The sequence below is a fragment of the Olea europaea genome, unplaced genomic scaffold (assembly GCF_002742605.1).
Source record: "Olea europaea var. sylvestris unplaced genomic scaffold, O_europaea_v1 scaffold604, whole genome shotgun sequence".
NCBI lineage: Eukaryota > Viridiplantae > Streptophyta > Magnoliopsida > Lamiales > Oleaceae > Olea > Olea europaea.
The window spans coordinates 86,894-99,879 of record NW_019264389.1 but is presented as its reverse complement, the minus strand read 5'-3'; the positions used below and the strand labels follow the sequence as shown (position 1 = coordinate 99,879).

At 36.8% G+C, this 12,986-nt stretch overlaps 1 pseudogene; it reads right to left on the bottom strand.

The window, feature by feature from the left end:
* The window catches only part of LOC111389654, a 32,792-nt pseudogene extending 27,129 nt beyond the window's left edge, over positions 1–5,663 (bottom strand).
* Between the last annotated feature and the right edge of the window lie 7,323 nt (positions 5,664–12,986).

The following is a 12,986-nucleotide window of genomic DNA, read 5'->3' as shown; positions in this document are numbered from 1 at the left end:
TTTGCATGGCAGATATATAATAAAATATATATGATTGTTACGCTAAGACATTTGGATGCAAAATTCCTTAATAAAATATTAAGTCACTTTTATATTCGCGTTCCATCATTATAGTGAAAAATCAAAATCCCAAGTTGTCTTAGTTTGTTAAGTACACTCAAAGTTTGTCTATTAGGGATATGTTTGACACTATGAAATATTAAATATTTTTGAATGATGGGTTCGACTTAACTAAAATTTATCTTTTGTTGAGTACACTCAAAGAGATGTATTTTAGAGGAACGTTAAGCTAGCACATAAGATGTGTGTAGACAAAGAATTGTCATATTAATTATCTGAGAGTTATATAGAGATACAATTGATAACAGTATCTACCCAAGTATTTTATTAAGGCTTGTTGAGTACACTCAAGGTCTTAATATAACAAATGGGATCCCAATCTACTGGGAATCAAGTATGGATTCCATAAATTTATGGTAGAGAGTCATAAATTTGAGTTAAAAAGTGAGAACATAATTAATTTAATATAAGTCCATATTAAATTAATTGATGCATTTTTATATATTATTCATTTTCTTTTCGTCATTTATATTTATTGAATCATGAGTAACCATGTGTATTTGAGTGGCATGCTGGATGCCAACAATCAATTTAAATTTTCTTGATTGGCACTGCAATCTGAGAATTGTTCTCAGGCATGAGAAAGTTGGTTATGTCTTTGAGTAGCCCTTTCTAGAGACACCTGATGATGACTCAACGAAGGAAGAGTTGGCTGCTATAATTAAACGATGATAACAATAGTACTGTAACATGTGTGATGTTTGCATTACATCACTTGAGTTACAAAAGCAACTTGAGAGTATAGATGCTAACGCATGATTTTTCATTTCAAAGAATTGTATGATAATAATCATGTGTGGAAGGATATGTGACTTCCAAGCAACTATACTGGTGCAAAATGATAGAGCAATCTTCGGTCGGTGCTCATGTATTGAAGATGATTGTCATTGAGAGGTTGTCTCAATTAGGTTCAACAATGAATTATGAACTAAGTATTGACTTAGCTCTACAACCTCTGTTAGAGAATTATTCATACTAATTATGAATTATGATATGAATAAGCTCGAATGCACACTCATTGAATTACTTGACTAGCTTAAATTGTTATGTCCAATATCAAAGTTAGTAGTGGACAAGCCATTAATTCCTTTAAGGATATTAAGAGGAAGTCTAAAGGGGCTTAGGGAAAACGTCCAATATGGCTAAGACCTCAAAGCGAAAGACAATACCAAATTTAACGACCATTGGTTTCATTATAAAATGAAAAGGTTATTGGAAGAAATATTGCAAGGTTTACTTTTACTTTATGAACTTCTTAGGTATTTGATACCAGATGTGGATCTCATATTTATACAAATATGGAGAAATTAAATAGAAGTAGACCACTGCGAAAGAGAAAATTTGACCTATACGTTGAAGATGAGCAAAGGTTGCTACATTGCCTGTAGGAAGATACTTCTTGTCGTTGCCTTTTGGCTTAGTATTGGAATTAGGGAAATATTGCTTTGTACCCACCATAGCTGGAACATTAAGATGAATTTCGTGTTCGGACATAAACTATTTTAAAGGTAAAAGTGATAATCTGGATAACACCTAAATCTGGCATTGTAGACTTAGTTATATAGATGAAATGCAATTCAAAATTACATAGAGATGTATATGTGGAGTCAATTGATTTTGAATCATTTGACAAATACAAATTATGTCTGTTAGGCACAATGACCATATCTCCTTTTACTTGAAAAAGAGAAATATCTACATAATTACTGGTCTAATATATAGAAATGTTTATGGACCCATGTCAATTAATGTCTAATGGGGTTTCTCTTATTTCATCAATGATCATGTATACTTGATAAAATTCAAACATGAAATTCTTGAAAGGTTCAAGCGATTCAAACTAGAAGTAGAGAAACAAATAGGTAAAGATATCCTCACATCACAATCCGATTGAGATAGGAATATCTTCAAGATGAAATTCTAGATTATCTAAGAGAGAATGAGATTCTCTTGCAGTGAGCTCCTCTATATATACTGCAACATAGTGGTGTATCTGAAAAGAAGAATCGTAGACTACTAGATATATTGCAATTAGTAACAAGTCATGCAAATCTCCCAAAATCGTTTTGGGGTCATGCACTGATTGCAGTGTACTGTACACTAAATCATGTCCCATCTAAGTTCATTAACAAAACTCCATACGAGATATGGAAAGGCAATAGTCCCTATTTATTGTTCAAGAAATTATTTCTTTCGATTTAAAACTATCCCAAGTGTACGATTTTTTAGCGAGTAATAATGTGGAATATTAAGTTCCGAATATTGTCTCACAGAGATCGAGTAGTTCAATTTTATCTATCTTAACCTTAATCGAAACGAATTTATCAATTTGACTTTAACCTAAGAAAACCCCTAAATTAGTGGAAATCCAATTTGTAAAAACCCTAATTTCGCTAAACGGATTATAAAATGAATTGAATATGCAAAACGATGTGTCTAAATAAAATTAATTGCAATGTGATGATTGGAAAGCGAAATTGATTGTATTTAATGAAATTAGAAAGCACTAGGATCACGAATTCCTATGTAATAATCACTTGAAACCCTAATTTCACAATCTAATAACACAAATTGATTATTGACGAATCAATGCTCCTAAGTCTATCCAACATACTCTCTCGAGAAATATTGAACCTATTCTTATGAATCACCAGCCTATATCTCTATGACGGATACATATACATAAGAATGCATATAGTTTTATGAGCAATTAACGATTCACGCAAAGTATAGAGGTATATTTCTATCCTATATCGGATCCTACGATGATGTATACATTGTCAAATCTATTTCCCTTCTCTTGAATGTAAAAAATAAATTACTGCACATCACATGATTGCATGCACTCAATCATGGACAAAATTAATGTATATAAATCATTCAAATAATCAAATACGCGTTTAATTATCAAATTGCATAAATTAAAATCTAAAGATCATATTACATAGTTCATCGATCTCATAGTACAAGAAAACTTAGCCTAACATGGAGAAACTAAAGGAATACATAATTTTTTGAAGATAAAACATCACTAGATTATAGATACGCGTGAAATCTTGATAATCTTCATGAAATTCTTCGTTAATCTCCCTCAAATTCATCTCCAAGAATTGTTTTGTTCTCCTCCAATGCATTATTTGTCGAAATCTATGGCCCTAGAGTTTTTATAGAGGTTCCCCAAATCGTTTCCATAAGAATTTTAATTAAATAAGGAAACCTGATTTTTCACGCAGGATATGTACTATGCGACTGCATAGTTCAATTGATTTTGGTCCTGAAAATCTTTGACATAGGTATGGGACTGCATGGACTTTTGTACTATGCTACTGAATAGTATTAAAAACTTTTCAAAAGTTGTAATTTAGTCCTTGAACTCCAATTTCTCATTTTTAACCTTTCTTTTCATTTCTTCTTCTTCCAATACTCCATGTTCTAGCCAAATTGATCTTTTAACTCTTTCACTTCCTTGTTTATGCTTTCCAATCATCTTTTGGAAATTTGCATATTGGTCCATGGACTTTCGATTTCCTTCCTTTTGGTCCTTTTTCGAGACTTTTATTGTGAATTTCACCATATCCATCAATATACTCTACAATACACAAATTTAACGAAATTAAGCCACAATTTAACCACTTTGCTTATAATTTAAGTCATTTTTATGAACTAAATAAGTGTGTAAAAATACACTTATCAAACCCCCCAAACTTGAACTATTGTTTGTCTCAAACAAGATAGTGGCTTAATACTAACAAACATGGCTTAAGTCATGTCTCAGGATTAGACTAAGTATTCGACTTTGTAAAAATTTGATTAGTGCAAGAATGAAATCAACAGTTATCGAGTAAGAAATATTGCCAACATATTTAGTTTATGATGGGGTTAGTCCCGACCCAGAGTGAATATGTCCTTACTCCACTCAAGAGGTACACAATATCCCAAACTTATTCTTTTCACTTAATTATCCAGAGGTTGTGTTTTAAAGTCAGGAGTTTAGGTAACTACAGTCCTTACCCTCTCTTAGTTTAGATGGATTTCACTATCACAAGTTCACATGTCAACAAATGAAGGCTCTCCCAGATTTGATTGCTTCAACACTTAGGATTAAAGTAAGTTACTAGGCTCGCCTCAAAGGTATAGTTTCTTCAACCAAATGTCCAAGGGCCTCTTGATGTTATCGTGTTTTTTTCTCAAATATTTTCTAATGAGTTTTTTTTTAAGTCATCTTTTCATTTGCTTTCTGTATTACCCCTGTAGCGAGTTTTAGGCTGATGACTTCCAAACTAGTTGGCTTTCGGACACCAGGTTTTAAACCCTTGCAGGCTTATTCACTCGAGTTATAAATGTTTGATCAGATGACTTTTTTATTCACCTCTTTTCCTCTTGCTTTCTATATGACCCATGTAACGAGTTTTGAGCCGATGACTCCCAAACCAGTTGGCTTTAGGGCGTCAAATTTTGAAATATCCTTACAAGCTTACTTACTCGAGTCATAAATGCATGGAAAAAGGTGTCATGTTTTCACAAGTTAGATTGATGCCCTTTATTATTTTTTCTAGACAATTGGCCTCCAAAACAAACCCCTAATTTAAGATTTTCACCCAATCTTCATCCACTGGTCTAGGCAATCCACACAATAAAATTCATATACGGAACCTCCGCTAATCTCAATGCTCTCCTATGATTGCTCAATCTTCTCCAAATTATCTTAAAGTGGTTTACTATTTGATCTAGTAGAGGGTTATCATTTTTCTCCTACTTTATGTTCAAAACCCCAATCGCTAACCTAACATGTTGGACATGAGTAGCGTGCATAAAGAATGTCAAGTATTATATCAACAATTATTAGTTAATCTATTCAGCACCATATCCATAGTTTGTAAATTATACCAGTCCAATAATCACATCATAGCCGGCAAGGCAATTAAGCCCACACAAGCATGCAAGAACAGAAATACAACAAAATTGAATAAAATGCAAGTTTTTTTTTTCAAACACTCATCAAGCACATAACATACAGTCATGAAATATAAATATTGATGAATATAGGCAAAGGCAAAGTGATGAAAATATCTTAGTGTCTGAGATTATGTCACCCACCCCCAAACTTAGATAATACATTATCCCCAATATAAAGTTAACTTAAGTTTAAAAGACATAATTAAAGGACAATTATATAAGACAACAGCAAACAAAAAGGTAAACAGTACTCCCCTAATCAATATGGATGTGGTGGTGGGAAACTTGATCCCACTGCATCATGCATGGGTGGTGGAGATAGACAGGATAAAATCTGCCTCAATAACTCCGATTGCTGGGTCTGCTAGGCCTACATATCTTGAACTCTAGTCTCCACACTACCTAAACGGTCCCATATCTCATTCACTCGCCACTATATTTCGTCCATTCGACTAACGTACATGCCTAACCTCCCAATTATTGTGTCAACTTCTCTCCGTGTTGCTAGAGACTCTCTACTGGCGTTTGATGTGGAAGTGTAGTGTGTTCGCCATGTCGTCTCATACTTGCTTCATGTTTGTACTCATAGCTCCAAATGCTTGCTAAAGGTTTTGGATGTCCCTACTAGACCCGATCATTGTGGCGAACATGTACCTCATTAGCTGAGTATCGACATTAAATGGCAGTGGAGGAGCATGTGGCATCTCCACATCTTCAGCTGCTTGTCCTGCCTCGGCCTGCTGCTGCCTGTGGCACTCATTTTACAACTTTTTTGACGCTTTTCCCTGGCTCGATCCTGAGCCTCCAATGTAGTGCGCTTGATAAAAGGGCTAGGTTTCTCATGTGCTTCTCCTGATGGGATGGTCACACCTATAGCCTTTCAAATCTTGCTGATTAAGCTCGAGAATATTAGTGAACTATTTTTATCACCTGATATGATCCAAGAGTCGAGCCCGACAAAGGCAAATGCGAGATGAGACCCGTTGATAGTTGATGGCGGACCAATGACGCGATTAAGGGCAAAGCAAGTGAAACAAGCGATGAGATTGCTCATTCAAGAAATCATGGATGGAACCATATTCGGGACTCAAAATGGAGCAACTTTCATGTTCGGGTCGAAGGCCAAATCGACTTGAATCAATTTGTTATCAAGCGACGAAAGCGGAGGCAGAAATCAAGACCATGCAGTCGCACAGGCAAAATTACATGTGGCCGCACAGCATGATATCAGAAACCAAAAGACCAGCTCAAGTTAAACCATGCGACCGCATGGATTTACACCATGTGGCCGCATGGGCCAAAAAAATTAGCGATTTTTCTATTTTTGGCCAAATTTCCTAGTTTCGATAGAATTCTTATGGAATCAAATTATCATCATAATTTGATGGTTTTGGACGTTTTTATTCATTAGTATAAATAGGAGAATATCTTTTCATTGCAAAAACCTTTGAATTTTTGACATTGCTTAATAATATAGAGAGAGAATTATTCTTTCAATTTAATTGTTCTTCTTGAACAATCTTGGAACTTATCAAGATTCAACTTCTTGTGGCGTTCTATCAATCGGATTGTGGGTTCTTTCAATTGTAATCAAGGGATTTTAGGTTCTTCGCTAATTTAGGGTTTCTTGGTTCAATTCTTTGGGTTCAAGATCCAAAATCGGGTTAGTATTGGCGTTCTTGGGTTCCGCATCAATCTCGTTGTGGGTTTCGTAATTTCCATTGCTACGGGGTTCGCATCAGTTGGTATCAAAGCTTTGGCTCCAATTTAATCAGGTTATATCCTTTGTTTTCTAATTTTTTTTTAATTTCTTGTGTTCTTGTGTCCAAAAGATTTTCTTGATCTTTGATCCAAAAATTTCATCAAAAATCTTCAAATTTCGTTTTTGGGCTCAATTTTCGCCCAAATCAGTTTTTGTTTTCTTTGTTGGTTTTGTTATTGATTTCCGGATCTAAAAAAAAAATATTGTTCATCCATACGGTACTGTTCATCCATACAGTTAAAAAACTTGTTAAATAATTATTGATCCGACAAATACCAACTATTATTATTCATTATCGTTTCTAAATTACTTGGACACATTGAATCATTCCATTCCTTCAATTTAAATCAAGTTTTAAAAGTTTTCTTTAAGTCCTTTGTTACAATTATTGAGTCACATCCGATTTGGGGAATTCTACGCAAATTGATTGATTGATCGAGTTCATTGATTGTTCCTAGAAGCAATTGTTGAAAGAATTGAATGGTAAAAGGCAGAGAGGTGAGCTTAATAGAGGGTAAAAGCCTTGTGTGTGTTCCGAGTGACTTTTAGTGAGGCAGTAAAATAAAATTTTAGTATCAGGATGTCAAAAAGGGTAGAATCAAACTCAAGCCGACAAGGTAATAATAGCAATGCAACGGAGGATTTAGTGCAAAGGTTTGAGAGGGTGTTTGGAGATGTGAGAGATAGGTTGGAGAAGCAGGAGGCTTGGATGAATAGATTAGATACATCGGTGGCTAATCTTAGCCAGGGGCATCGAGTGGACGTATCCAATGCCAGAGGACCGGATAGATGGGAGCTTAGGAGGGAAAGGCGAGAGGAGTATGGATATGGGAGTGACATGGGCGAAGATGAATTTCACGGTGTTGAGATGGGAAGGATGAGGAATAGAGGCGATAGGTTCGACAGACGGGGTCAGAATGATCGCAGGGAGGAGTTGGATGGAAACTTGGGAAATATAAAAATGACAGTTCCTTCATTCAAAGGAAGGAGTGATCCCGAGGCATACCTAGAGTGGGAAAGGAAGGTTGAAATGATCTTCGAGTGTTATAACTATTCGGAGGAGAAAAAGATGAAGTTAGTAGTTTTGGAGTTCAGTGACTATGCAATTTCATGGTGGGATCAAGTGATTACTTCACAACGTACGAGTGGGGGAAGACCAATCAGCACTTGGGAGGAATTGAAGTCATTGATGAGAAAGAAGTTTGTTCCTAGCCACTATTACCGAGAGATCCATCAAAAACTGCAAGGTCTATATCAAGGGTCGAAAAGTGTAGATGACTATCATAAGGAGATGGAAATACTCATGATTAGGGCCAATCTGGTGGAGGATCGGGAGGCTACCATGGCATGATTCTTGAATGGGTTGAATAGGGAAATTGCCAATGTAATGGAGTTGCAACATTATGTGGAGTTGGAAGACATGTTGCATGTGGCTATGAAGGTAGAGAGATAGCTGAAGAGGAAAGGGGCAGCTAGGAAGCCGTTAGGAACTTCGAGTGTTAATCCATCTTGGAAGCCAGGGTGGAACAACAACAACAAAGGTGATAAAGCAGTACCTAAAGGTAGGAATGAGTGGCAAAAAGGGAAAGAAGAAAGTGCTAGCAAAACAGCACCCAAAACAGATCCACAACCCTCAAGGAATCGAGACATCAAGTGTTTCAGATGCTTGGGGTCTGGGCACATTTCTTCTCAATGCCCAAATAAACGGATAATGATTTTGTTGGATAATAGAGAGGTGGTGAGTGAAAGTGAAGGAGAGTTTAAGGACATGCTTGCATTAGAGGACGTTGAAGGAGAAGAAAAATTGGAGTTTGCTGTTGGGGAATCGTTGGTGTCAAGGAGAGCTCTTAACACTCAAGTCAAAGTGGATGATTCGGAGCAGCAGCGAGAAAATATATTCCACACACGTTCTTACGTCAACGATAAGGGATGTAGTATGATTATTGATGGTGGGGAGTTGCACGAATGTAGCTAGTACAACTTTAGTTGAGAAATTAAGACTAGCATTGTTAAGACACCCTAGGCTTTATAAGTTGCAATGGTTGAATGAAAGTGGGGAAGTTAGGGTAAATAAAAGAGTTTTAATTAATTTCTCAATTGGGAGTTATAGTGACAAAGTAGTATGTGATGTGGTGCCTATGCATGTGGGTCATATCTTGTTAGGAAGGCCATTGCAATATGATAGAAGGGTCACACATGATGGTTATAGGAATCGTTATAGATTTGTCAAGGATGGAAAGATTATTACTCTTGCGCCATTAACACCGGCACAAGTGTATGGAGATCAAATCAAGCTGAAAAGTGAGAAAGACGAGAGAATAAGAGAGTTAGGAAAAAGGAGAGGCAATAGTGAAACCATCACTAAGAGAGAAAATAGTGAGGTGGCTGAGAGTGGAAAAAAGAGAGAGAAGCCACATGAGCGGAGAGAAAAAGAGTCAGTTGAGAGGAGAGAAAAGGAGTCAACTGAGCGGAGAGAAAAGCCAAAGGTCAACTTCTATGCAAAAGAGAGTGAGTTGAAAAAGGCTATGAGCGATAATAGGCAAATGATATTGTTAGTATACAAGGAGTCCCTCCTCAATTTTGAGGATTCTAACACATCCCTCCCTAGTTTGGTTAAGTCTTGATTGCAGGAGTTTGACGATGTGTTTCTTGAGGAGATACCAAGTGGATTGCCACCAATCAGAGGCATCGAGCACCAGATTGACTTTGTACCCGGAGCTGTCATACCGAATCGGCCAGCTTACCGAAGTAATCTCGAGGAGACGAAGGAGCTTTAAAAGCAAGTGGAGGAGTTGATGAGCAAAGGTTATGTCAGGGAGAGCATGAGTCCATGTGATGTACCTGTTTTGCTGGTGCCTAAGAAGGACGGGACTTGGAAAATGTGCGTGGATTGCCGAGCTATCAACAATATCATGGTAAAGTATCGTCACCCAATACCTAGACTAGATGATATGCTTGATGAGTTGCATAGTGCTTGCATTTTTAGTAAGATTGATCTTAAGAGTGGGTATCATCAAATTCGCATGCGGGAGGGTGATGAATGGAAAACGGCGTTTAAGACTAAGTATGGATTGTATGAATGGTTAGTTATGCCGTTTGGACTCACTAATGCACTGAGCACTTTTTGTATTTAATGAACCATGTTTTGCGTGCTTTTATTGGAAAATTTGTTGTAGTTTATTTTGATGACATCTTAATCTATAGCAAAAGCCTAGATGAGCATTTAGAACATTTAAATTATGTGCTTGTTGTGTTACGAAAGGAACAACTGTATGCTAATTTCAAAAAGTGCACATTTTGCATGGATAGAGTTGTTTTCCTAGGATTTGTGGTTAGTGCTAACGGGGTGAAAGTCGATGAAGAAAAGATAAAAGCTATTAAAGAATGGCCAACACCTAAGACTATAACTGAAGTTAGGAGTTTTCATGGATTGACTAGTTTTTATAGGCAATTTGTAAGAGATTTTAGCACCATCACTACACCGTTGACTGAAATAGTAAAGAAGTGTGTAGGTTTTCATTGGGAAGAATCTCAAGAAATTGCATTTAACACAATTAAGTATAAGCTACGCAAAGCACCTGTTTTGGCATTACCAAATTTTGATAAAACATTTGAGGTTGAGTGTGATGCATCAGGAATAGGTATAGGAGCAGTGTTAATGCAGGAAAGGAGACCTATTGCTTACTTTAGCGAAAAGTTGAGTGGGGCAGCATTGAATTATCCGACATATGACAAGGAGCTGTATTCACTTGTTCGAGCATTAGAGACTTGGCAGCACTACTTATGGCCAAAGGAATTCATGATGCACACCGATCATGAATCTTTGAAGCATTTGTGAGGTTAAGGTAAGTTGAACAAAAGACATGCGAGATGGGTGGAGTTTATTGAGATATTTTCCCACGTCATCAAGTACAAACAAGGTAACGAAAATATAGTTGTTGATGCGTTGTCTCGAAGGTACGTGCTTTTAAATTTATTAAGTACTAAATTACTTGGTTTCGAGCATATTAAGGGCATGTATGAATCTGATTGTGATTTTTCTAGTATTTATGCTTCATGTGGCAAAGGTGCATTTGATAAATTCTATAGGCATAAAGGACATTTGTTCAGGAAAAATAAGTTGTGCATTCCTAATTGTTCTTTGCGTGAATTATTGGTAAGGGAAGCACATGGGGGTGGTTTAATGGGACACTTCGGGGTTCAAAAGACTTTAGACATGTTAGGGGAACATTTTTATTAGCCTAAAATGCGACATGACGTAGAACAAATATGTGGAAAGTGCATAACTTGTAAAAAGGCTAAGTCTAAGGTTCAACCCCATGGTTTGTATACTCATTTGCCTATACCTAGTGAACTTTGGGTAGACATATCTATGGACTTTGTGTTAAGTTTGCCCAGGACAAAAAGGGGTCGGGATTCAATATTTGTAGTGGTCGATATGTTTAGTAAGATGGCGCACCATACCATGTCATAAAACTGATGATGCTACTAATATTGCAGAATTATTCTTTAGGAAAATAGTACGTTTACATGGAGTACCTAAGAGTATAGTGTCTGATAGGGACGTGAAGTTTTTGAGTCATTTTTGGCGTGTTCTGTGGAGTAAGTTAGGAACTAAGTTATTATTTTCTACAACTTGTCATCCACAAATAGATGGACAAACTGAGGTAGTTAATCGAACTATGACTCAACTACTTAGGACAGTGATCAATAAAAATCTGAAATCATGGGAAGAGTGTTTACCAATTATAGAGTTTGCATATAATCGAGCTACACATTCTACTACTTCCTTTTCTCCTTTTGAAATTGTTTATGGTTTTAATCCACTAACACCTATGGATTTAATGCCTTTGTCTGTGCATGAACGAGGTAGCTTGGATAGGAAACGAAAAGCCGAGATGGTGAAAACACTCCATGAAAAGGTCAGGGTGCAGATCGAAGAGAAAGGAAAACTGATTGCATCAAAAGCAAATAAAGGAAGAAGACGCGTTACATTTAAACCTGGAGATTGGGTCTGGGTGCATTTCAAAAAAGAGCGTTTTCCAGAACAGAGGAAGTCAAAATTGCAACCACGAGGCGATGGACCGTTTCAAGTCATCGAGAGGATCAATGACAATGCATACAAAGTGGATTTACCTGGTGAGTACAATGTTTTGGCTACTTTTAATGTATCTGATCTCTCTCTATTTGATGCAGGTTCAGATTCGAGGACGAATCCTTTTGAAGAGTGAGGGGATGATATGATCCAGGGGTCGAGCCCGACGAAGGTAAGTGTGAGACGAGACCTGTTGATAGTTGATGGCGGACCAATGACGTGATCAAGGGCAAAGTAAGTGAAACAAGCGATGGGATTGCTCGTTCAAGAAACCATGGATGGAACCATGTTCGGGACTCAAAATGGAGCAACTTTCATGTTCGGGTCGAAGGCCGAATCAACTTGGATCAATTTGTTATCAAGCGATGAAAGCGGAGGCAGAAATCAAGACCATGTGGCCGCACAGGAAAAATTACATGCGCCGCACAGCATGATACCGAAAACCAAAAGACCAGCTCAAGTTAAACCATGCGACCGCATGGGCCAAAAAAATTAGCGATTTTTCTATTTTTGGCCGAATTTCCTAGTTTCGATAGAATTCTTATGGAATCAAATTATTACCATAATTTGATGGTTTTGGGCGTTTTTATTCACTAGTATAAATAGGAGAATATCTTTTCATTGTAAAAACCTTTGAACTTTTGACATTGCTTAATAATATAGAGAGAGAATTATTCTTTCAATTTAATTGTTCTTCTTGAACAATCTTGAAACTTATCAAGATTCAACTTCTTGTGGCGTTCTATCAATCGGATTGTGGGTTCTTTCAATTGTAATCAAGGGGTTTTAGGTTCTTCGCTAATCTAGGGTTTCTTGGTTCAATTCTTGGGGGTTCAAGATCCAAAACCGAGTTAGTATTGGCGTTCTTGGGTTCCGCATCAATCTCGTTGTGGGTTTCGTAGTTTCCATTTCTATGGGGTTCGCATCATCACCCCATGTTCCAATTGTGTGCATTTGATTATAGATGTAGGTGGCCAGATCGATTGTATTTTCCCAAACCAAATGATAAATGAATTTTGCCTTCGGATTGGTGAATGTTGACCTATGTGAGAT